The sequence below is a fragment of the Equus przewalskii genome, chromosome 11, assembly GCF_037783145.1.
Source record: "Equus przewalskii isolate Varuska chromosome 11, EquPr2, whole genome shotgun sequence".
Lineage (NCBI taxonomy): Eukaryota > Metazoa > Chordata > Mammalia > Perissodactyla > Equidae > Equus > Equus przewalskii.
Genome location: NC_091841.1, coordinates 19,825,480 through 19,849,408, shown reverse-complemented (window position 1 = coordinate 19,849,408; position 23,929 = coordinate 19,825,480). Strand labels below are relative to the sequence as shown.

Sequence of the window (23,929 nt, the reverse complement as noted above, 5' to 3'; positions counted from 1 at the left end):
TAAAAATTAAGCTATTGATACATAAAATGTTTATATGACATATATGTTTTATGAACTCTCTATATACATTATATACATAGTTTATATTTAACCTATGTATATATTATATCTGTGTATATATGTATATATTTGTATATATACAAAAAAATTTATATATAAACATAAATATGCATTTTAACTCTATATGCATATATATCTATATTGAACTTCCAGAAATAGAGCCAATATAGGGCATTACATCAAAGCGTTCCTTGATTCCCTCACACTTATTCCCATGAAGTAAATACTATTCTTGATTTTTGAAATAATCCTTAAAATGCACAAATATGTATCATTGATTAACAATCTCCTAAATAACCAGAGTAAAAGAAGAAATCAGAAGATAAAGTAGAAAATACTTTGAGATGATTGAAGATGAGGACATAACATACCTAAACTTATAATCATTCAAAGTCCGTAGTTTATCTTAAAGTTCACTGCTGTGTAGTACATTCTGTAGGGTTGAACAAATGTACAGTGGCATGTATCCATCATTATAGTATCCTACAGAGCATTTTCACTGCCCTAAAAATTCTAAGTATAGCTAACCCAGCTTTATTTTGGTTTCCATTTGCATGGAATATTTTTTTCCATCCCTTCACTTTCAGTCTGTGTACATCCTTAAAGTAGAAGTGAGTCTCTTTTGTGCAGGATAAATTTGGATCTTGTTTTTTAATCCATTCAGGCACTCTATGTATTTTGATTGGAGAATTCAGTCCATTTATATTTAAAGTAATTATTGATAAGTATGGACTTAAAATCACCTTTTTGGTAATTGTCTTCTGGCTGTTTTGTAATTCCTTTGTTCCTTTCTTCCCTTTGTCTCTTCCTTAGGGATTTGATGATTTTTTGCAATGGTATGCTTAGATTCCTTCCTCTTTATCATTTATGTATCTACTATAGGCTTTTGCTTTGCAGTTACCATAAGGCTTACTTGAAATATCTTTTATTTTTAACTGTCTATTTTAACAACTTAAAGCAATGTCAGTGATAACTGATATGTGTGGGAGGGAAGAATACAAATATAAAGTTTCACCTGGAAGAAGTCTCCTTACCAATACTTATAGGCTGGTCTAGTGGTGATGAACTCCAGCTTTTGCTTTTCTGTGAAAGTCTTTACCTTTCCTTCAATTCTGAATGACAGCTTTGCCGGGTAGACTGTCTTGTTTGGCAATTTTTTTCTTTCAGCAATTTGAATTTATTGTGCCACTCCCTTCTGGTCTGCAAAGTTTCTGCTGAAAAATCTGCCTATTGTCTTATGGCAGTTATCTTGTTTGCAACAAGCTGTTTTTCTCTTTCTGCTTTTAGGATTCTCTCCTTGTTTTTCACTTTTGACAGTTTAATTATAATGTGTCTCAATGTGGGGCTCTTTAGATATATCTTATTTGGAACTCTCTGAGCTTCCTAGATCTGGATGTCTGTTTCTTTCCCCAGGTTAGAGAATTTTTCAGTGACTATTTCTTTGAACAAGCTTTCTGCCCTTCTCTCACTCTCTTCTCCTTCTGGGATCCTTGTAATACATATATTGGTCCACTTGATGGTGTTCCATAAGTACCTTATGCTATATTCACTCTTTTTTATTCTTTTTTTCTTTTTCTCCTCTGATTGGATGAATTCTATTGCCTTGTCTTTGAGTTCTCCGATCCTTTCTTCTGCTTGATCTAGTCAGCAGATGAACCCCTCTATTGAATTTTTCAGTTCAGTTATTATATTCCTCAGCTCTGTGATTTCTGTTTGGCACTCTTATATTTTCTATTGCTTTGTTGAAATTCTCACCTTGTTCATTCATGGTTCTTCTGACCTTGGTGAGTAACATAACGACCATTATTTTGAACTCTTTATCAGGTAAATCACTTGTCTCCATTTTATTAAGGTCTTTTTCTGGAGTTTTGTCTTCTAATTTTGTTTGGAACATATTCCTCTATTTCGTCATTTCCCCTGACGCTCTTTGTTGGTTCCTACACAGAGGATAAAATAACCAACTCTCCTCATCTTGACAGGTGGTCTCATGTAGGAGATGAACCTTATTGATCAGCCCAGTGTGACCTCCTGGTTGTCTCTCAAACCTTGTGATAGTCCAAGCTTCCTTCTTCGTTCTTAGTGGTTCCTAGTTATGCTTGGTGTGCCGAAATCTGTCAGTCTCCCAAAGGGGAGGATGTCAGTTAGAACCTAGATGCAGGCTTGTTGGAAGCCAATTCCTTAGGCAGTAGCTGGAAAAGTATATAGTTAGGGCCCTTCCAGGTAGAAACTGGAGATGAGCTTTTTGGCCTGCTCCTTTTGTGCTGGACTTGGATGTATAGCTAGGGGTGGGAGATGCTCCTGCGCTGATGAATAACTGCTTCTTTTTTTGCTACAGTCATGTGGGACTCATGAGTGCAAGTCTCACTGGTTGTCAGAGCCAGGTTATCCAGGGACCTGTCCCTTGGGTGGCAGTTTCAATAGCTGGGGTACCAGACATGAGTACCAGCTCCTTCCAGGGAGATACTGACAATTTGTAGCTATCTCGAGTGAGAAGGCAGAAGTACTATCTGCTGGCGTCCACAGTCTCTGGGGAAAATCACAGTCATCCTCTAGATGCATGCTAAATTAGAAAACTGACCCTCAGTGTTAAAGAATATAAATACATCTCTTTGGAGGAAAGGCTGGGAGATGGGCATTTCTGTCTGTTCCCTCTGCACTGAGCCCTGGAAGGATAGCTGGTTAAAAATTGTTTCTTTGTTTGCTACACTCTTATGGGACTTGTGAATGCAAGCACTATTGGCTATCAGAGTGGACTTTCCCCTCCCAAAAGCCGTTTGAACGGCACTCTTTAACTCTTTGTTCCTCAGGCTGTAGACCAGCGGATTCAGCATGGAAATGACTATGGCATAAAATACAGGTGCCATTTTGTCTGTGTCCATGGAATGGCTGGAGCTGGGTTGTAAGTATGTGAAGATGTCTGTCCCATATAAGATGGCAGTGAGGTGGGAAGCACAGGTGCAAAAGGCCTTCTAGCATCCCTCAGATGAGTGTATCCTCAGGGTGATGACAAATATAAACAGGTAGGGGATCAAGATGACCAAAATAGTAAGGAGGACATTGATGCCCACCAAAACAAATAAAACCATCTCACTGATACAGTTGTCTGAGTATGAGGGAGCCAGGAGAGGGGGAGCATCACTGAAGAAGCGATTGATCACATTGGATCTATAGAAAAAGAGACTGAAATAAGTCCCCAGTGTGGATGGAAGTCTCCAGGAAACCAAGGACATAGGAACCTATGACCAGACACACACACACCTTTGTTGCCATGATAGTGGTGTAATGTAGTGGTTTATACACTGCTGCAGCATGGTCACAGGACATGGAAGCCAAGAGAAAATTTTCTACAGTGAGAAAGACTGAAAAAGAAACTATCTGAGCAGCACATGCATTGTAGGAAATGACCTTGTTTCCTACAAGGAATCTGGCTATCGAGTGACAGCTGTGGAATAACGAAAGTCTGCTAGAGAGAGATTACTGAGGAAGAGGTACATGGGACTGTGGAGACAAGAGTCCAGTGGGATCAACATGGTCATCCCCAAGTTCCAAACCAGGGTGGTGAGATAGATGAGAGTGAACATTATAAAGAGTGGAGTCTGCAGTTTTGGGTCATCAGCTATCCCCACAAGAATAAATTCAGTCACATCTGTACTGTTTCGATTGGGGTCATTTGTGGATTAGGTGAATGCCCTATAGCAATGAGAAAAGAGGATCTGGATAGTAGTTGTGCTTAGAGCCATCATTATGTCCAATGTATGCTTTCTATCAGTATTCTCTGAATTTAACGTGGGCATAACAATAAACTGTAATTTTAAAAGGTTGTTCTAGCTAAAAGTATTTTGGAGATAATATATCTCTATCCTCACAAATAATTGAACAAAAGTGCAGAGATGGATTTACATGCAAAAATCACAGAAATACCACTGATGGGTTTATGTTAGCCTCTCAATTCAGATTTTCAAACACTAACACAGATTACTCATTCAATAAAGTGGGTTTACTACAATGTAATTTGTTTTACTTGAATCACCATTTTGCAATCATCTCCATTGTGTCAAGCTCTGAATTATATGCTAGCAAAAGATAGTTTAACATATCATGTTATAGTCTTCAATATCTCACAGGATAATAGGACCCATAGAATGTGTAATTACCACACAGTGGGATACTATAGAAATTCAAGTACAAGGAATAAAAACATCTAGAGAATAAAAGTTAAAAGTCTGAGTCCAGACTAGGGACTGGACTCTCGCTCCACCATATACTGGATGGCTGACCTTGGGTGTTGCTCAATATCACTCGGCCATCAATTTTCCCTTGAACTCATCATCACACTGGATTGATAATGCAAACTGACATTGTAAGTTCTTACACATTATAAATAGGACAGAGTTATTGATCTATGTATGAATTAGAGGGGTAGATGTTGTAACAGAGAGATTTCAGATAAGTGTGAAATCTAATGTCCTATATCCTCACTTATTCCGTTTGCTTCTGTTTCAGATTCTTTCCACACTCATATTTGTTCCATACCTTCCTTTGATTTTTCACATAATATTCTTCTCCTACCTATATTTTGGCCAGTCCAGTTATGTCAAGTAAGAGTCTATTTATTTCATGAGTCATCTTGAGTATCAAGTAGTGTGTCTGGATCTCAGTTTCCCCACCTGTTAAAATGGAGATAACAATTCTGTCTGGCACTTTAAAAGCATCCTATAAATGTAGATATTGTTATATCTAAAAGCTAGAGTAATACATCATGTTTCAAGACAATGACAGGCTCTATCTAGTGTCAGGGGTCCAAATTGTAGGTAAGTTTAGGAGGGCTTCCAAGTGAGAATGAAATCTGGAATCCTGTGATCTCACCCATTACATGTTCCTTTGCATTAATCTCATTAATCTACGCAGGAGATGGTGATGACTTGGATCAGGCTGGTAATGAGAGAAGTAATGAGAAACTACGCAATTCTTGGTACATTTCAAAAGTAGAGTTGGCTGGACTTTCTGGTATATTGAATGTAGAGCATTAGAGAGAGGGAAAAATGATAACTCCATTTTTCTTGTAGTGATAGAAGTAATGGTATTGAAGAAACAGATATTTGGGAAAAAATGAGAGACCATTGCAGGTTAGTGATGCTGAGTTTGAGAACTCTTTTGGCCATCCAAGAAGAAGTGTTACATAAAAATAGGGTATACAAGTCTAGAATTCAGAGGACAGGACTGGCAGCATTAGATTACATTAATTTGAACTCTGTTGGTAATTTATAATTTTCACCATATATATATATATATCATTTGAAACTCACAAGTCTAAATAACATCACCAAAGGAAAGAGTTTAGAGAAAATAAAAATGAGAGTATTATACTGTTTACAAAGTCAAGAACATGAGGCATTACAGTTTTAAGAGGAACTTGAGAGGGAAAATTGCCACCATTCAAGGTGACTGCAAGGGAAACACTATCCCAGGACACAGATTCCAGTTGGAACAGTAGATAAAGAGAACTCTCAGGGGAGAGGTTAAGTGTGTTTTGGGTTGTGTTGATGACTGCCTATAAATTCCAGTGGGCACTGTGGAATGGTTTCAGGAGTTGAGTAGGAGTGGAAGCTGAGGTCTGAAAAAAGGATGTGAAAAGATATGAACATTATTTAATAGGGATTGAGGGTTGATCTTAGGTTTCTCAGCTTTATGGTGAGTGACACAGCTAGAAATAGAACAATGAGATTAGTCCTAAGGCCTCCAAGTGGATGACGACAATCAGACTATGAGGTTGGGAGTGGGAAAGGGAAGGTAAAAGTATTGATAGAAGCATGCAGAATTGCCCACTTGCTCTTTACTTCAGCTATTGGTGGTGTGGAGGCCACTGGAGAGCACCATTATCCAGAAAGGAGCATACTCGTGGTCTCTCACAGTCTCTCATCAACTACTACCTCCATCAATACTCTTGTCAAGAAGATCCTAAATGTGTAAAAACAAAGTACTGAAAAGCGTTTCTATTTTTTACGATCTTTCTTCCCCACACAGTGAAGAAGTTTATTTTAATCCAGCATTTTCCTGGGGAAAATGTAGTAGTTTTGGGTACACTCCTGTGATCAAATTAATCTAATGATAAGAATAAAAATCCCTTGAGGGATTTGTTGATCTCTTATCATTCTTTGCTGCAAGATGGGAAACTTTTTATGGATCAGACCACCACATATTGGTGCTCAGGAAATAATTCAAAAATGCAATCTTCCTGACAAGATGCTCTGCACTCCCAGTACACATCTCATTTTTATTATTCAAAGACTAGCACAAATTTCAAAGTTTCCATGCAGTCTTCAGTATCTTCCCCTCTTAGACACTGGCTTGCCATTATAATCAGTAGAGAACCATTTATCACTTTGTTACTCATAATAATTTGCCTTATCTAATTTAAGCTTTGTCTTCTTATATAGATGATCAGCACTGTCAGAGGATATCAGAACTTTAATAATGACCTAAACTATGATAGCTAGGATTTGTTGTGCACTTGTTAGTTTGGGGGCACCACATGCATAACAACTTCTATCAACTTATCGGGCAACCATGTGAGAGATGACTGTTTCACATAAGGTAAAACTGAAGCTTGCTGACAATGAATGACACACTAAAGACCAGAAAGTTAGCAAGCAGCAGAGTTGGAATTTGAAACCATGTCATTTTGAATCAAAGCCTGAGCGCTTACTCACTAAGAAATATTCCCATAATATGTGACATATAATCTAAACTTCCTATCGCAGACCTGGACACAAAAATGTTACTCATTATATTGCCTTATTCATGGCTGACTGATGTTTGTAATGTCATTTGGATCCAGGTGGGGAATTAAAAATCATGGTCTTGAGAATCAAATATACTTATTAGCTAATGTGAATTTGAGCAAATAATGTTCTTTCTGAATCCAGCTGAATGAGAACTAAATCCATAAATATTTGCAATCAACTTCCTCTCCCTTCCCGCCAATAAAAAATCCTTCTACAATTAAAAGGAACATAGTTTTTAAGTAACACTAATCTTAAGCCAATAAAGGGCTGGAATCTGTTCAGACATTCATATAACATTCGTTCTCTCTTCAAGTACTAAGTAAGTGCTCACAGTGTATCGTGTTTTATGCTAATTCTAAGGCCTACAATGATATACAAAACACATTCCTTAGCCTCAGGATGTGTAGTGAACGAAGACAGACATATAAACTAATGATTATTATGGGATATTCTCATTCTCTATTCCCAAGCAGAGAGAATTGTTTTTCAATTCCTCAGGTGAGTGTGATGGGAAGATAATCTCATTTACACTATAGTCCACCAGTCAGTTCATCTAATAGTGAACTGAGTGCCCAATGCCAGTAAATCTTCAGAATTATAAATGGAGTCCAAATCTCCTCATTCCTATAAATTGTTCCATTTTGTGTGATATTTACACCTCTTCCTTCAATGCATTGTTATAATTTGTTTAATAGCCTGGTTTCCCCTCATTTATTCTTATTCATTCTTTCTCTTTTTTATTACTGTTGTTATGTGCTCTCCAGGTTATAACAAATTTTCAAATTGAAACCCCTTTTGATACTCTCAAAAACCCTGGCATTAGCATAAATAGCTAATATTACCATATTCCAAAAGAGAAAACTAAAATTGAGACAGATTTCAAAACTAGTCCAAGTTACACAAGCTCATACGTGGCAAAGCAGTGACTCAAGGTCTTCTTGTTCTTTGATTTTTGTCACATGATAAATACGTATGTTCCCTAAGGATTTCCATGGTGTTTGAGACATATATTCCCTTGTTGTAAATCACAGATACATGAAAATGATCAAAACCTTCAATATTGAGCTGGGATGAACCTGGGAGAAATGGCCGCCTTGATGCATTTTCCTTGTTACTTCTGTCCCTGCAAATTCATAGAGACTGTAGATATGATCTAGAGGTTTACCTTGCTCCCTGAACAATGCAACAGGCAAATCCACACATTCACATGTAAGTCTCAAATCATGAATTCGATCCATGAAACAAAGTAAATGTCATGTTGAGATGTTTTCTTTAGCATTGAGTCAAAAGGGTAAAACATCTCCAGAGTGAAGAGATATCGGGGAAAAACTACTTATTTTCCTTGGAAGTAGCTAACATGAATTCTATTATTAGATATGCTGATCTCTCTTCTCACATAGGACATTTAATTCCTTTGAGCCTCTATATCTTCCTCTCTAAAATGGAAGTATTAGAAAGGTAGCCTCCAACAACATGCCCACTGAAAGACTGCTGCTGTCATGAGAAAATAAGAGAGTCCCTGTAGTGTTTTACACCTGAAAAGGGGTGATCATTGCAACCATAGTCAAAGTCATTATTATTTGAAGTTATTTCCCTGGTCATTATTGCAGGCTCTTGATAAATCTCAGTCTGCAGAAGGTCATCGTTGTTACTAGGCAATTATTAAGAATTAGGTGAATGAATGAATGGTCAAGGTGCTCTGGAACTTGACCTGGTACCTCTAATATAAGGTCCAATGGAGTCATATAGGCACTTGAAAAGTTTAAGACCAGGAACCAGGAGGGAGTTACACAATCACAGAACTCCCAGGGCACAAAGCCCCCATGACAGCAACAACTCCTTACCTCACACTAGAGAACAAGGGATTAAAATGTCTACGGGCAGGAGAGAAGATCCAAGATGGCGCCATGAGTAGTCCTCTTTGTCTGTACCCCTTCGAGTCTACAATTATTTTGACACTCATCGCTTAACAAAGGATATCCAGAAGCATCTCAGGACGTCTGAGAGACCCATGTGACTATACATCGGAAGGCAGACGGACTTCCCTCCAGGAGGAGGTGGAGATAGGTGAAAACTCTCCAACCCTGACTGAACAGCCTAGTAGCTGCAAGCAGCTTTCTTCCAACAGACGCCCCCAGAAGATCAACACACACCTAAGGCAGGAGCGAGCACACACCAGAGGAGCAACGGTGGAAACAGGTGACCCGAGCCCTACCTAAACCCCCCGCAATTACTCCTAAACACAGAGGGAAACTCCAGAGTTAGACACCTGAGCCCGTGGGGAGAGTCTCGCCCCGCCATCGGCGGGGAGATCCAGTCTGGTGTCCATGGCACCCAGAGGGTCCCAGAGAGAATCACAGAGGGTGCGGCGGCCTCCCAGCTGCCACTGCCTGCACGGTGGGGCAAGGGATTGCCGGAGATCTTGGAGAGGACTGGGGCTGGGTGGAGCTCCAGAGGCTGGCTCCGAGGCCTGAGGGGGAAGCTCCAGAGTTCTGCCCGGGCAGCAGACAAAACTCTCCATCTGCCATTAGTGGAGGGGCTCTTCCCAGCATCCACAACACCAGGAGGGTCCCGGAGAGGAGAATATCAGGCAGGGCAGCAGCTGACCAGCTACCACTGAAATCAGGATCTCCGGCTATCCACCAGATAGGGCAAAGGGCTCCCCGAGTTCCTGGGGAACAGGACTGGGCCTGGGTGGAGTTCCAGCATCCCGGCTCCGTAGACTAGGGGGAAACCCTATATGCTCACAGCAGCCTCAGCAAAAGCCTCTGCACAGCACTAGTAGAGAGCACCCATCTGGCAGCCACAAGGCTGGAAGACCCCGGGACAAAAGTAGCATAGCTAGGTGAGCTAACCACAGGCTGTAGAAGATGCCAAAAGCTCTGCTGTGACCCATAGTGGACAAGTGAGATTTTGTGGGTGCTGACAGTGACAGAGAAGCAAATATAAGTGATCCTACCCTGGGCCGGTGGAAAAGTCCATAACACCATTGCAGACCCCAAGGAGGGAGCACATCTAGGTGGGCTGCAACAATAGGCACAAGCAGCCTGAAGCCCCTCCGTGACGGACCCCATGGCAGAAGAGGGAATCCAAAGGACCACTGTGACCACGAGGAGGGGCCCAGGCCCAGTTGGCAACTGCGGATAGGATTCCTGGTTGGTGCAGTATAAACAGCTGCTCCTCCACCACACCAGCAGAAACAAGTGGAAGAAGTAACTAAACTCTATCTCTATGTGGAGGCACAAATCTACAACATCAAGCAATATGAAAAAATACATTAAATCTCCAGAACAGAAGGAAAATAACAAATACACAGAAAACAATCCCAAAGAAAATGAAATATATAACCTAAATGACGATGACTTCAAAACAGCCATCATTAAAATACTCAATGAGTTAAGAGAGAATTCAGATAGACAACTCAACGAGCTCAGGAGCTATGTCGCAAAAGAGTTTGATACTATAAAGAAGAATCAAACAGAAATACTGGAAATGAAGAACACAATAGAGGAGATTAAGAAAGACCTAGATGCACTGAACAGTAGGGCCGATAATATGGAGGAAAGAATTAGCAATTTGGAAGATGGGAATATAGAAATGCTGCAGGCAGAGGAGGAGAGAGAACTAAGACTAAAAAGAAATGAAGAAACCCTCCGAGAATTATCTAACTCAATTAGGAGATGCAACGTAAGGATTATAGGTATACCAGAGGGAGAAGAGAAGGAGAAAGGGGCAGAAAGCCTATTCAAAGAAATAATGGCTGAGAACTTCCCAAATCTAGAGAGAGAGAGATGGATCTTCAGGTGACAGAAGCCAATAGATCTCCAAACTTTATCAATGCAAGAAGACCAACCCCACGGCATATAATAGTGAAGCTAGCAAAAGTCAACGACAAGGAGAAAATACTAAGGACAGCCAGGCAGAAGAAACTAACCTACAAAGGAACCCCTATCAGGCTATGAGCAGATTTCTCAGCAGAAACTTTACAGGCTAGAAGAGAATGGAATTATATATTCAAAAATCTGAAGGAGAAAAACTTACAGCCGAGAATTCTCTACCCAGCGAAAATATCCTTCAAATATGATGGAGAAATAAAACTTTCCCAGATAAACAAAAATTAAGGGAGTTCATTGCCACAAAACCTCCTCTTCAGGAAATCCTCAGGAAAACCCTCATTCCTGAAAAATGAAAAAAAGAAAAGGGGCTACAAAACCAAGAGCAGAGGAGATAAGTAGAAGGACAACAACAGAGACTAGCAGCTCTTCATCAGAACAGATTAAACCATGGGACAAGAAACAAAGGAAATCGAAGAAAACTGGAAAACAAGACATAAAATGGCTGTGGTAGGGCCCCACATCTCAATAATCACTTTAAATGTAAATGGATTGAACTCCCCAATCAAAAGACACAGAGTGGCAGGATGGATCAAAGAAAAAGACCCAACAATATGCTGCCTCCAGGAAACACACCTCAGCCCCAAAGACAAACACAGACTCAGAGTGAAGGGATGGAGAACAATACTGCAAGCTAATAAAGAACAAAAGAAAGCAGGTGTCGCTATACTAATATCAGACAAGGTAGACTTCAAAGCAAAACAGATAAAGAAAGACAAAGAGGGACAGTACATAATGATAAAAGGGACTCTCCACCAAGAAGACATAACACTTATAAATATATACACACCCAACACAGGAGCACCAAAATTTGTAAAGCAACTCTTAACAGAACTAAAAGAAGACATCAACAACAATACAATAATAGTAGGGGACCTCAACACACCATTAACACCAATGGACAGAACATCCAGACAGAAAATCAACAAGGAAGTAATAGAATTAAATGAAAAATTAGACCAGATGGACTTAATAGATATATATAGAACACTTCATCCAAAAACAGCAGGTTACACATTCTTCTCAAGTGCACATGGAACATTCTCAAGGATTGACCATATTTTGGGAAACAAAGCAAGCATCAACAAATACAAGAGAGTTGAAATAATATCAAGCATCTTTTCTGATCATAATGCTATGAAACTAGAAATCAACTACAAGAAAAAAGCAGAGAAAGGTGCAAAAATGTGGAGACTAAACAGCACGCTTCTAAACAATGGATTATTGAAGAAATCAAATATTATCTGGAGACTAATGAAAATGAGAACACGACATACCAAACCATTTGGGATGCAGCAAAAGCAGTCCTAAGAGGGAAATTCATCGCAATACAGGCTCACCTCACTAAACAAGAAAAAGCTCACATAAGCAACCTCAAACGACACCTAACAGAACTAGAAAAAGAAGAACAAAGCCCAGAGTCGGAAGAAGGAGGGAAATAATAAAAATAAGAGCAGAAATAAACGATATTGAAACAAAAAAGACAATAGACAGGATCAATGAAACAAAGAGTTGGTTCTTCGAAAAAATTAACAAAATCGACAAACCTTTAGCCAGACTCACCAAGAAAAGAAGAGAGAAATCTCAAATAAATAAAATTAGGAATGAGAGAGGAGAAATCACAACAGATACCAATGAAATACAAGGGCTCATAAGAGAATACTATGAAAAACTACATGCCAACAAATTGAACAACCTAGAAGAAATGGACAACTTCCTAGACTCCAACAACCTACCCAAACTGAATCAGGAAGAAATGGAGAATCTGAATAGGCCAATCACAAGTAAGGAAATAGAAATGGTAATCAAAAACCTCCCCAAAAATAAGAGTCCAGGACCAGACAGCTTCTCTGGAGAATTCTACCAAACATTCAAAGAAGACTTAATACCTATTCTTCTCAAACTATTCCAAAAAATTGAGGAAGATGGAGTACTCCCTAACACATTCTATGAAGCCAACATCACTCTGATCCCCAAACCTGACAAGGTCAACACAAAGAAGGAGAACTACAGGCCGATATCACTGATGAACATAGATGCAAAAATCCTCAACAAAATTCTGGCAAACCGAATACAGCGATACAGCAAAAAGATTATACACCATGATCAAGTGGGATTTATACCAGGGACACATGGATGGTTCAACATCCCCAAGTCATAAACGTGATACACTACATCAACAAAATGAAAAACAAAAACCACATGATCATCTGAATAGGTACAGACAAAGCATTTGACAAGATCCAACACACATTTATGATAAAAACCGTCAATAAAATGGGTATAGAAGGAAAGTACCTCAACATAATAAAGGCCATATATGACAAACCCACAGCCAAGATCATACTCAATGGACAAAAACTGAAAGCCATCCCTCTGAGAACAGGAACAAGACAAGGGTGCCCACTTTCACCACTCCTATTCAACATAGTACTGGAGGTGTTGGCCAGAGCAATTCAGCAGGAAAAAGAAATAAAAGGATTCCAAATAGGCAATGAAGAAGTAAAACTCTCGCTGTTTGCAGAAAACATGATCTTATATATAGAAAACCCCAAAGAAGCCATAGAAAAACTATTAGAAATAATCAACAACTACAGCAAAGTAGCAGGGTATAAAATCAACATACATAAATCAGTAGCATTTCTATTCACTAACAATGAACTAACAGAAAAAGAACTCAAGAACTCAATCCCATTCCCAATCGCAACGAAAAGAATAAAATACCTTGGGATAAACTTAACCAAGGAAGTGAAGGATCTATACAATGAAAACTACAAGACTTTCTTGAAAGAAATTGACGACGACATGAAGAGATGGAAAGACATTCCATGCACATGGATTGGAAGAATAAACATAGTTAAAATGTCCATACTACCTAAAGCAATCTACAAATTCAATGCTATCCCAATCAGAATCCCAAGAACATTCTTTACAGAAATTGAACAAGAATCCTAAAATTCATATGGGGCAACAAAAGACCGCAAATTGCTAAGCAATCCTGAGCAAGAAAAACAAAGCCGAAGGAATCACAATCCCCGATTTCAAAACATACTGCAAAGCTACAGTGATCAAAACAGCATGGCACTGGTACAAAAACAGGTCCACAGATCAATGGTACAGAATTGAAAGCCCAGAGATAAAACCACACATCTATGGACAGATAATCTTCGACAAAGGAGCAGAGGGCCTACAACGGAGAAAAGAAAGTCTCTTCAACAAATGGTGCTGGGACAACTGGACAGCCACATGAAAAAGATTGAAAATTAACCATTCTTTTTCACCACACACCAAAATAAACTCAAAATGGATCAAAGACCTAAAGATTAGGCCTGAAACAATGAGTCTTCTAGAAGAGAATATAGGCAGTACACTCTTTGACATCAATTTCAAAAGAATCTTTTCGGACTATAACTCCTCAGTTGAGGGAAACAATAGAAAGAATAAACAAATGGGAATTCATCAGACTAAAGAGCTTCTTCAAGGCAAGGGAAAACAGGATTGAAACAAAAAATAGCTCACTAATTGGGAAAAAATATTTACAAGCCACTTATCCGACAAAGGGTTAATCTCCATAATATACAAAAAACTCACATGGCTTAACAACAAAAAAACAAACAACCTGATCAAAAAATGGGCAGAGGTCATGAACAGACATTTCTCAAAAGAAGATATAAATATGGCCAATAGACACATGAAAAGATGTTCATCATCTCTAATCATCAGGGAAATGCAAATCAAAACTACACTAAGATATCACCTTACACCCGTTAGATTGGCAAAAACATCCAAAACCAAGAGTGACAAATGTTGGAGAGGTTGTGGAGAAAAAGGAACCCTCATACACTGTTGGTGGGAATGCAAACTGGTACAGCCACTATGGAAAACAGTATGGAGATTTCTCAAAAAGTTAAAAATAGAAATACCCTATGACCCAGCCATCCCATTACTGGGTATCTATCCTAAGAACCTGAAATCAGAAATCCCAAGAATCCCTTGCACCCCTATGTTCATCGCAGCATTATTTACAATAGCCAAGACGTGGAACCAACCTACATGCCCAGAAACTGATGATTGGATAAAGAAGATATGGTATATATACACAACGGAATACTACTCAGCCATAAAAAAAGACAAAATTGGCCCATTCGCAGCAACGTGGATGGACCTTGAGGGTATTATGTTAAGCAAAATAAGCCAGTCAGAGAAAGACGAACTCTATATGACTCCACTCATAGGTGGAAGTTAACATATTGACAAGGAGATCTGATTGGTGGTTACCAGGGGAAAATGGGGGGTGGGGGGAGGGCACAAAGGGGGAAGTGGTGTACCCACAACATGACTAACAATAATCTACAACTGAAATCTCACAAGGTTGTAATATATCATAACATTAATAAAAAAAAATGTCTACGGGCATCCAGCTCTGCTTGTTGAGAAATATCATGAGTGTGTTTACATTACTTCTACTAATTCTCTTTGATAACACAAAAATAAACTTACAGAATTGCCTCTAGGGCAGAAAATTGACATAAACATGGGTGATAGGTACACAAGCTGTCACTAAACAAGCTAAAAGTATCCCAGAAATTTATGGCATACTTAATTCACCTTAAATATTTGCACAATTGATAAGAATTTACTCAATTGTTTGTTGATCCCAAATGAGTGTCAGCCACGGGGTGTATGTATTCATGAAATATATATATGGGTATATATATACATGGACCCTGGGTGTATATATCCATGGAAAATAAGTGTGGTTCTGGGGCTGTCCCTGTTTCATAGTGGTTAAGTCCATGCTCTCTGCTTTGGCTGCCCAGGGTTCACTGGTTCACATCCCGGGCATGAACCTACACACTGCTCATCAAGCCTTACAGTGTCCCACATACAAAAAAGAGGAAGACTGACAACAGATGTTAGCTTAGGGCCAATCTTCCTTATGAAAAAAATTTAAAGAAATAAAAAAATAAATGTAGTTCTTAGTCTCAGATACTTAAGTTTAATAAAAAAGACAAACACAAAACGGTACACAAATAAACACATAATTGTATATATAACAAAGTTCCAATATGAGAAAGAATGGTAAAAATCTACTTTGAATTGATTGATCAGAATGTTTTCTCAGGAGAATCAACATTTTAGCTAATGTGTAAATGATGACATGAGCAGGCATAGGAAATATTACCCCAACGAAAGTGAAAAGTTATGGTAACGACCTCAAGTTGTCAAACAAATTGACAGAATCTAAAGAAGGAATAGTGGCTGCAGCATAGTTAGTAAGACCTCTTCCTTGGCAGTTTCTTTTCAGTGTCTTTTCCAGAACAAAATCTTTAAGCAAATGAAAAAAAAACAAAAATGCTCTCCCAAACACCAAAACTATCAGCAGGGATAATATGTATAAATCACAGGACCAGAATGGGTTTGTTGAAAGAATAACTCAAATCTTGTCCTGTCTAAAGCAAAAACCTCTGGCGCTGAAAATTACCTCCTAATTGGAGTCCATTTTATTCCCATTAATTTAAGAACTTGTGCCACCACAAGCAAAGTTGTAATGCACATCTCAGGAGAATATGTCATATCCAAAACATAACATATTCCTTAAAGCTTATGGATTTTAAAAGTCACAACAGAGTGAGTAATTACTTGGATTTATATTATGACATTTGAGTAATTAACCTATACTCTACTAAGACTTGATTGATAGAATCCTCATACACCTAGATATTCAGCCTGTTCATTTCTCATTCATCACCATCTTACACCAATAATGACTTTTTGTCTCAGCCCTGGCAAAAACACCTGCTGCCCTTATTACTGGAAATGCTTCATAGTCTTTCTTTCCCGTAAGTTCATGCTGTAACCAGTACCTATATAGTGCAGTAGTTATAAGCATATAATATGCAGACAAACTTATCTGGCATTAAATACCAGATTCTCCACTTTGTGTTTATGAAACCTTTAGCAAACATTTGCAATAAAGCTTATATAATAGCATTGTGTTCATCATCATAACATAATATACTTGGAAGGAGGTATATATATATATTGTGCTACAGTGCCTAAAGTGATAACCACTCAAAATATTCATGATAATGATTGTTATTGTTCTATCAATGCACAAACATTTCTTGAGAACACACAAAGTAGTAAATCCTTTTTTCCCAAGAACTACAGGTGGTTCCACTTTAAGTGAGAATATAAAACATTCACACAAAAAATTCTCAACAAATATTAGCAAATCAAATTCAACAGTACATTAAAAACATCATATGCCATGATCAAGCGGGATTTATTCCAGAGAGGCAAGGATTGTTTAACATCTGCAACTCAATCAATGTAACACATGATGTTACCAAAATGATGGGTAAAAATCATATGATCAGCTAGTAGATGCAGCAAAGGCATTTGACAAAATTCAACATCCATTTGTGATTTAAAAAAAAAAAAACTCTCAACAAAACAGGTATAGAGGGAAATACTTCAATATTAATAAATGCCATATATGACAAGCCTGTGGCTAATATTATACTCAATGGCAAAATGCTGAAAGATTGTCCTCTAAGATCAGGAATAGGACAAGGAGAAACATTTTAGCAACATTAATTCTTCCAATCCATGAGCAAGGAATATCTTTCCACTTATTTGTGTCTTCTTCAGTCTCTTTCATCAATGTCTTATGGTTTTCAGTGTGAGTTTTTCACCTGCTTGGTTAAATTCATTCATAGATATTTTCTTCTTTTGATTCAGTTGTAAATGCAATTGTTTTCTTAATTTCTCTTTCTGATAGTTCATTATCAGTGTATAGAAATGCAACGGATTTTTGTATATTGATTTTGAATCTTTCAAATTTACTAAATTCTTTGATCAGTTGTAACAATTTTTGTGGCGTCTCTAAGGTTTCCTATACATAATATCAAGTCATCTGCAAATAGTGAAAGTTTTACTTCTTTCTTTTCTATTTGAATGCCTTTATTTCTTTTTCTTGCTTAATTGCTCTGGCTAGCACTTCCAAAATGATGGTAAACAAAAGTGCTGAGCATTGGCATCCTTGTCTTGCTCCTGATCTTAAAGAAAAAGGTTTCAGAATTTCACCATTGAGTATGATGTTAGCTGTGGTTTTGTCATATATGGTCTTTATTATGGTGAGGAACATTCCCTCTATACTCACATTGTTGAGATTTATCACAAATCAATGTCGAATTTTGTGAAATGCTTTTTCTGCATCTGTTGAGCTGATCATATGGTTTTTATCCTTCATTTTGTTGATATTAGTGCATCACATTGATTGATTTGCAGATGTTGAACTATCCTTGCATCCCTGAAATAAATATCATTTGATCATGGTGTTTGATGCTCTTAATGTATTGTTGAATTTATTTTGCTAATATTATGTTGAGGGTTTTGCATCTATGTTCATCAGAGATATTAGCTTGTAATTTTCTTTTCTTGTGATGTCGTTGTCTGGTTTTGGCCTTAGAGTAATGCTGACCTCATAAAATGAGTTTGGAAGTGTTTCCTCCTCTTCCATGTTTTTAAGAGTTTGAGAAGGATTTTATTAATTCTCTTTTGAATGTTTGGTAGAATTCACCAGTGATGCCTTCTAGGATTGGACTTTTGTTTTTTGGGAGATTTTTTTATTATGTCCTTACTAGCAATTTTTATGTGCAGATTTTCTATGTCTTCATAATTTAGTCTTGGAAGAATATACGTTTCTAGGAAATTATCCATTTCTTCTAGGTAGTCCAATTTGTTGTTGTATAACTGTTCATACTAGACTCTTATGATCCTTTGTATTTTTGTGCTAGCAGTTGCAACATCTTTTTCATTTCTGGTTTTATTTCTTTGAGTCCTCCCTATTTTGTTCTTGGTGAATCTAGTTAAAGTTTTTCAATTTTTTTTATCTTCTCAAAGAAACAACTCTTGGTTTTGTTGATCATTTTATTATTTTTTTAGTCTCTATTTCATTTATTTTCACTCTGAATTTTTTTATTTCCTTCATTCTAATAAGTTTGAGTTTCATTTGTTCTTCTCATTCTAATTACTTGAGGTGTAAAGTAAGGTTGTTTATTTGAGATTTTCCTTCTTTCTTGAGGTAGGCATTTATCGCTATGAACTTCTTTCTCAGAACTGCTTTAGCTGCTTTCATAAGTTTTGCTATACTCTATTACCATTTTCATGTATCTCGTCTGTCTTTTTTTTTTTTTTTTGAGGAGGAGGATTAGTCTTGAGCCAACATCTGCCACCAATCCTCCTCTTTTTGCTGAGGAAGACTGGCCATGAGCTGCCATCCATGCCATCTTCCTCTACTTTGTATGTGGGATGCCTGCTACAGCATGGCTTGACAAGCGGTGCATAGCTCCACACCTGGGATCCAAACTGGTGAACCCCTGGCCACCAAAGGGGAACATGCGAACTTAACCTGTTGCTGCACCACCAGGCCAGCCCCTCTTCTATCTATTTTTTAATTTCTCTTTTGATTTCTTGTTTGACCCATTGGTTGTTCAATTTAATCATATTTTCTTCTCTATCCTTTCTATCTCTATATTTTTGTGGATCATTTAATATAATACATTTTCACTTAAATTACTAAGGAAATTCTTTCTTTCGCCACTTAGCTATTTGTTTTCTGTGTTTCTCAATCGTTTTTTCCCACAATATCTCCATTACTGCCTTCATTTCTGTTTAGTTGATTTGTGTAGTGTATAATTTTTATTCTCCTCTCATTTTATTTCCAGTATATTTTAGTTTATTTTCTTAGTGGTTACCCTACAGATTACAATTAACATCTTAAACTTATAATACTCTACTTTGAATCAATACCAATGTAGATTCAATAGTATAATTATGTTCCTATCCAGCTATATCTCTCCCTCTTTACGTTTTTATTGTCACAAATTACATCTTTATACATTTTGTGATCATTAACCTAAGTCTAACATTTTTATGCATTTGTATTTGAAATCATATAGGAAAAATAGAGCAGTTAAATACCAAATATATAATAATACTGGGTTTCCATTTACCTATATAGTTACCTTTATAATGTTCTTCACTTCTTGTATTGCTTTGTATTACTATCTAAAGTCCTTTTATTTCAGTCTAAAGGACATTTTTTAGAAATCGTTATAGGACTCGTTGACTAGCGATAAACTCTCTGGCTTTTGTTTATCTGGGAATTCTTTAATTCCTCTTTTATTTTTTGAATGATTATTTTACCAGATACAGAAATCTTGGTAGACAGAATTTTTTTTCAGCAGTTTAAATGTCCTATTTCACTGCCTTCTGGTTTCCATGGTTTCTGATGAGAAGTCAGCTATTAATCTTATTAAAAATCTCTAGGAAGACCCAGTGGCATAGTGGCTAGGTTCATATGCTCCACTTATGCAGCCAGGGTTTGTAGGTTCACATCCCAGGCACAGATCCACACACCACTCACCAAACCACGCTATGGTGGCATCCCATATACAAAATATAAGAACACTGGCACAGACATTAGCTCAGTGACAATCTTCCTCAAGCAAAAAGAGGCAGATTAGCAACAGATGTTACCTTAGAGCCAATCTTCCTTACCAAAAAAAAAGAAGAAGAAGAAGAAGAGGAAGAAGAAGAAGGAGGAGAAGAATTTCTTGTATGCAACACATAACTTCTTTCTTGCTAATTTCAAGAATCTTTTTGTCTTTGGCTTTCAATAATTTGATTACAATGTGTCTTGGTATGAATTTCTTGGTGATATCCTACCTGCAGTTTGGTGAGCTACTTGGATAGGCAAATTCATGTTTTTTATCAGATTTGGGGAAATTTTAGCCTCCTTTCTTCAAATATTCTTTCTGCCCCTTCTCTCTCCTCTCCTTTGGGAACACTCATTATGCATATTTTGGTATACTTGATGGTGATCCAAGGGTCTGTTAAGCTCTGCTCAGTTTCTCTTCCTTCTTTTCTCTTCTCTTCCTCATGCTGGATTAACTTCATGACTTACTGTTAACTTTACTAATTTCCTCTTCGTGATCAAATAATTTTTAAAATCCTCTAGTGAGTTTTTCATGTCACTTGTATTTTTTACTTCAGAATTTATGTTCAGCTTTTTTTAAATCATTTTTAACATTTTGTAGATATTCTCCATTAATTCAGACATCATTCTTTAGTTCTTTGACCATGATTTCCTTTAGTTCTTTGAGCATATTTAAGACTGTTATGTTAAAATATTTGTTCAGTAATTCTAATGTCTGTGCTTCTTCAGGAATGGTTTCTATTAATTTCTCTTTTTCTTTGGAATTGGCATACTTTTTTCTTTCTTTGCCTGTCTTTTAATTTTTGTTGAAAATGGACATTATGAATACATAGTGAGGTAACTTTGGAAATCAGATTGTTCTCTCTCAGGCTTTTTGTTGTTGTTTTGCTTACTGTCAGTAGTGTTTTTTTAAATGAGTTTTCTAAACTATTTACTAACTCTGTGTTTTGTGGGTGGTGTCTGAAGTGTCTGTCCCTTTAGCTTGTGTTTGGTTGCTAGTTTGACAGAGACTTCCTTAAACATCATTGTTAAGTTGCCATTTTCAACATTTATTTGCTTTCTGTATTTTGAATATTTTTCAGAATTCTGAGGAAAAGTTTATTTTCACAGTTTTCGTTTTTTTGTGTGTTTCTGTGGAGTGACAAGCCGTTAGAATCCCTACTCTTTCATTTCCCCTGCTTTTCTCTTGTAAGGATGCTGGTTATTGCAGTTAAGGTTCACTGATTAAACCATGATAATCTGCCATGTCCAGAACCTTAGTTAATAACAATTGCTAGGTCATTGGCATATCAGGTAACATTACACATTCCAAGAATTAGAATCTGATATTTAGGGGTTATTAGTCAGTGTATTACAGATTTTTTCTCACATATAACAGTACAAATTCATAGCACAGATTGTCTGGGGAGGGGCAGCATTTCTCCAAAAGTTCACAGAAAAACACAGGCTGACGTAGCCTTCATCTATAGGGGCACTTGCTGGTATATTGTCACCTCAGTCACTGTAGCAGATGAAACAACTGGAGGGTTGTACATATGCTTTGACCCACCAAGAAATGACACATATCATTTCATCTGACAATCCGCTGTATGCCACTAGACATGTCTAAGCCCAGCTGCAATGAAGCAAACACATGTAAAACAGAATATGGAATGTTTGAGCAACACTATCCTTGTGACCATGCTATATAAATTATTTTATAAATAATAAAACATTAATAATTAGCTTGATGGAACAACTGAAATGTGCTAGACAGTGTGCTCAACTTTGTAACTATGTCATTGAAAGTCCATGAGTGTTACCTGATATTATTTCCCTCTTTAAAGATGAGAAGCTGAAGTTTGACTAGGTTAAATCAATTTTCTTAATTTGAAGTCAACCAACCTAAGTGTACTGAATAAATCTGTAACCATGACATTTGTCTGCACTGAGAAAGACAAGATAAATCTGCCTGAAAGTGTGGACTCATAGGTGATTGCAGAGGAAAGAATTGATCAATCTCCTTTGTTGGATAAAAAGGAAATTCTCAGGCTAAAACTGTCTTGGTAAGGCAAAAGGGTATTTAAATAACAGGTTTTGCCAAGGAAATTTCTTGAACTTGCCTTGAGAAAGAGCAAAAAATGAACATGAAGTAAAACAAAAATTTAAAAACCGTTATAATATCAAGCACTGTCGAAGAAGTGAAGCAATTGCAATGCATTGCTGATAGGAATGAAAAATTGTACTGCCACTTCAGAAAAGAGTTTGGTAGTCTCCATTCAATTAAATATATATTTACCATCTGACCAAGCCATCCAAGCCACAGATATTCATCAAATGAAATGAAAACTTATGTCCATGCAAAAAAACGTAATTAGGCAAATATTTAGATAGGGTTTATTCCAACCCAAATATCCCTCAACTGGGAAATGGATAAATAATCTGTTTTGCCCATATAATAAAATATTTTCCAGCAATAGAAAAATACTTCACTACTGATATGTTGTGGGTTGAATTGTGTCCCCCGAAATTTATATGTTGAAGTCTTAACCCCAATACCTCAGAATGTGATCTTGTTTGAAAACAGGGTCATTATAGAGCTTAGTAGTTAAGATGAGGTCATACTGGAACAGGCTAGCCTCTGTTGACCTTAAACAAATAGACATTCAGTTATTTATCCAGAAAAAATAAGTTTATTCAGGATCTGCAAACAGTTGCAATTCAGGGTCTTCAATCATGACAAGCCACCTGAGAGTACCCCAGCAGCAAGGGAGGAGAAACTCCTTTATAAAAAGGAAGAGGATTTTGGAGGGCTACTGTAAACAAAGAGTTCAAGGTTCAGTGGCTTTTTGTTGGCTGAGTTGAGACAGTCACTCTTTGGCTGCACATCTTGTCAAAAAAGAAGAGGAAGTCTACTTTTCTTCCTGTTGAGTTCCACTGTTAACATAGGTTATGAGAGTCCATGATTTTGGCCTTCCAGTTCCAATTTAATGATGTTTCTGTTTATTAATTTGAAACTCCTACTTCAATATGAACATCCTTTTAAAAGAAAAATTTTGAACATACACACACAAGGAGAACATTATGTGAAGATTAAGATAGAGATCAGAATAATGCAGCAGAAGTCAAGGGACACCAAAGATTGCCATCAAACCACCCAGTAGGTGAAAGGAAAACATATAACACTTCTCCCTTATAGCTTTCAGAAGGAACCGACAGAACCAATCCTGCCAACACCTTAATCTCAGACATCTAGCCTCCAGAAATATAGGACAATAAATTTATAAATTTTTGTTGTTTAAGCCATCTAGTTTATGATACTTTTTATGGCAACTCTAGGAAAAAAATACAGGTAACAATAAGGATGGACCTCAAATGCACCATGCTAACCAAAAGAAGCCAGAGTCAAAGACCATATGTGTTAGGATTTTATTTAAATGATATTCTTGCAAAGGCACAAAAACTAGGAATAGAAAATAGTTTAGTGGTTGCCATGGGCATTGAGTAGGAGGAGGGGTTGACCACGAAGAACCTCAGAAATTTTGTTTAGATGATGGAACTCTTCTACATTGTGATTGTGTTAAGTGTCTATGTGATATAAATTTCACTGAACTGTTAGAACTATACACTAAAAGCTGTGCGTATTAAATAATACTTAAATTAGGAAGTGGGAGAAAAAAGAAATAACAAGTAATACAAAAATG

General features: G+C 37.3%; 1 pseudogene; it reads right to left on the bottom strand.

The window, feature by feature from the left end:
- Positions 1–2,609: 2,609 nt before the first annotated feature.
- LOC103540075 (olfactory receptor 5B12-like) lies at positions 2,610–8,754 on the bottom strand (annotated as a pseudogene).
- Positions 8,755–23,929: the final 15,175 nt, after the last annotated feature.